Source organism: Acipenser ruthenus, chromosome 55, assembly GCF_902713425.1.
Source record: "Acipenser ruthenus chromosome 55, fAciRut3.2 maternal haplotype, whole genome shotgun sequence".
Classification (NCBI taxonomy): Eukaryota; Metazoa; Chordata; class Actinopteri; order Acipenseriformes; family Acipenseridae; genus Acipenser; species Acipenser ruthenus.
In genome coordinates, this window is record NC_081243.1 from 7,555,459 (window position 1) to 7,557,958 (window position 2,500).

The 2,500-nt window shown below is 47.4% G+C and overlaps 5 non-coding genes across 5 annotated transcripts in view; 3 read left to right on the forward strand and 2 right to left on the reverse strand.

Moving 5' to 3' along the window:
• The first annotated feature begins 496 nt into the window (after positions 1-496).
• Positions 497-568, forward strand: trnap-ugg (transfer RNA proline (anticodon UGG)). The gene has a single exon. It is a non-coding gene; the product is annotated as a tRNA-Pro (tRNA).
• Positions 569-698: 130 nt separating this feature from the next.
• Positions 699-770, forward strand: trnad-guc (transfer RNA aspartic acid (anticodon GUC)). Its single transcript has one exon. It is a non-coding gene; the product is annotated as a tRNA-Asp (tRNA).
• A 76-nt stretch (positions 771-846) lies between these two features.
• On the reverse strand, positions 847-917 carry trnag-gcc (transfer RNA glycine (anticodon GCC)). The gene has a single exon. It is a non-coding gene; the product is annotated as a tRNA-Gly (tRNA).
• A 455-nt stretch (positions 918-1,372) lies between these two features.
• trnap-agg (transfer RNA proline (anticodon AGG)) lies at positions 1,373-1,444 on the reverse strand. The gene has a single exon. It is a non-coding gene; the product is annotated as a tRNA-Pro (tRNA).
• A 1,039-nt stretch (positions 1,445-2,483) lies between these two features.
• trnap-ugg (transfer RNA proline (anticodon UGG)) overlaps positions 2,484-2,500 on the forward strand; it is a 72-nt gene continuing 55 nt past the window's right edge. The window contains exon 1 of the tRNA in view: positions 2,484-2,500. This exon is cut by the window's right edge and continues 55 nt beyond it. This is a non-coding gene — a tRNA (tRNA-Pro).

Consider the following 2,500-nt stretch of genomic DNA (forward strand, 5'->3'; position numbering starts at 1 on the left):
GCGATCCGCCAGCCTCAACCTGCCCCTGTAGCTGGCATTACAGACACACGCCACGGCGCCCGGCGTGAGCGAGAGCGGCTAGAAGGCAATTCAAATCCCCTTGTCTGAAATGAGAGCGAGAGTACTCGTGCAGTTCTCCACTGACGTGGCAGCTTTTAATGCCGATTGCATTAAAAGCATTGCCGGGTCCTGCTGTAGCGGTAAAACACTGTGACCAGATGAATGAATTGAAAAAGTGTTACGTGAAACACATGTGAATCCTAGTTTTCGTGCTGCGAATTTAAAAAAAATAAATAAATAAATAAATAAAAAAAAAGCAGCACTATAAGAATGCCAAAAAATAAAGAAGGTTGCGTTGGCGAGTATTAAGCCCCCCCTCCTCTGAGGTGCCAGCAGCATTCCGCACCGGCAGACGGAACGGGACTCTGGTCATGCTGCACTTATTTTGCTGCCAGAGACTGAATCACGCGTCGGCCGCCGGATAAAACCGAAAGCTGGCTCGTTGGTCTAGGGGTATGATTCTCGCTTTGGGTGCGAGAGGTCCCGGGTTCAAATCCCGGACGAGCCCGTTTTTTTTTTTTTTTAATTGTTTTGTACTATACTGTTTTCGATCCGTAAACCATTAAGCTCAGCAGGCAGTTTTGACTTAGACGCTTTGCAACTAAATGCGTTGCCATAGTGGCAGGGAGCGTGTGCCTTCCTCGTTAGTATAGTGGTCAGTATCCCCGCCTGTCACGCGGGAGACCGGGGTTCAATTCCCCGACGGGGAGATTTTTTTTTTTTTTTTTACTGATTGAAGGCAGGTGCGTGTGGCTGTAATTGTATACATAAAGTAAAAAAGAAGGTTGCATTGGCCGGGAATCGAACCCGGGCCTCCCGCGTGGCAGGCGAGAATTCTACCACTGAACCACCAATGCTTGCTTGACGTTTGCTTGAGGTTTGCTTGAGGTAGGTAATGTATTAGCAGCATCTAGTGCAGTTTGAAAAGATGAATTAACCCGTTCTAGTGCTAGATTGTACATGTACACAAACAATTGTACCTACAAAATGCCCATCTGTTACACTAGTTTTGTGGTTGTTTTAAACTACATACCAAAAAAAAAAAAAAAAAAAACAAGCACATGCGTTACCAAAATAAACAGTGCTGTATAAACTACAGAAACTCGATGCTGAATGGTTTTATAGTCTGTTACGTCAGAATTGTGTTTAATGCATAAGCAGTTGCTTTGCAGACTCAACAAAGACTGCAGTCCTCGTTTAACCATTGTGCAATCAGCCCTTGGTCGCTGTGATATTGTTGTTCATGGAATTTGAGCGTGCGTATCGGCAATGCATAGTAATTGGAAAAGTGTAATACAAAAGAATTAAAAACGGGCTCGTCCGGGATTTGAACCCGGGACCTCTCGCACCCTAAGCGAGAATCATACCCCTAGACCAACGAGCCAGCGCCTGCCACTGTTGTGGTCCCCCGAGTTTCCAAAGAAGTGCAGACCTAGCTGTTCTGTTAGATGGGAGACGTTTTTCTATTGGGTGTACCTGTCGAGAGCACTGTAATTTTGCCGTGTCTCCGAGCTGTGTGCTGTTGCCTGTTTGGGCCGTCTGACTTCTTTAACTGGCGGCTAGCATTTCTATGTTCATCGAGAAGCGGTCGCTATAAATGAGGAAAGTAGTTTAGGTGGGATTTCGTTTTGATATGTTTGGAATGGATCAGTTAGTCAGCATGTACTTCAAAAAATAAATAGAAAAAAAAGGAGGCTGGGTTTCGTTGTTTTGCAAAGGATGCACTGCAACATCCGCTCACAGGAGCAGTCCCACTACTGGTGCGACACGGGGGTTTTGACCTGCTCCGTTCCCGACCTGGGCCGGTTCACCCCTCCTTAGACGACCTGGCATTCACGAGCTCCCCCAGAAATGCCATGTCGATGCCGTGCTAAGTGCGGACTCCCGATCGGCACAGCCAGTTGCAGCACAGAGCTCCCGTGCTCAAGCGATCCGCCAGCCTCAACCTGCCCCTGTAGCTGGCATTACAGACACACGCCACGGCGCCCGGCGTGAGCGAGAGCGGCTAGAAGGCAATTCAAATCCCCTTGTCTGAAATGAGAGCGAGAGTACTCGTGCAGTTCTCCACTGACGTGGCAGCTTTTAATGCCGATTGCATTAAAAGCATTGCCGGGTCCTGCTGTAGCGGTAAAACACTGTGACCAGATGAATGAATTGAAAAAGTGTTACGTGAAACACATGTGAATCCTAGTTTTCGTGCTGCGAATTTAAAAAAAATAAAAAAATAAATAAATAAAAAAAAAGCAGCACTATAAGAATGCCAAAAAATAAAGAAGGTTGCGTTGGCGAGTATTAAGCCCCCCCTCCTCTGAGGTGCCAGCAGCATTCCGCACCGGCAGACGGAACGGGACTCTGGTCATGCTGCACTTATTTTGCTGCCAGAGACTGAATCACGCGTCGGCCGCCGGATAAAACCGAAAGCTGGCTCGTTGGTCTAGGG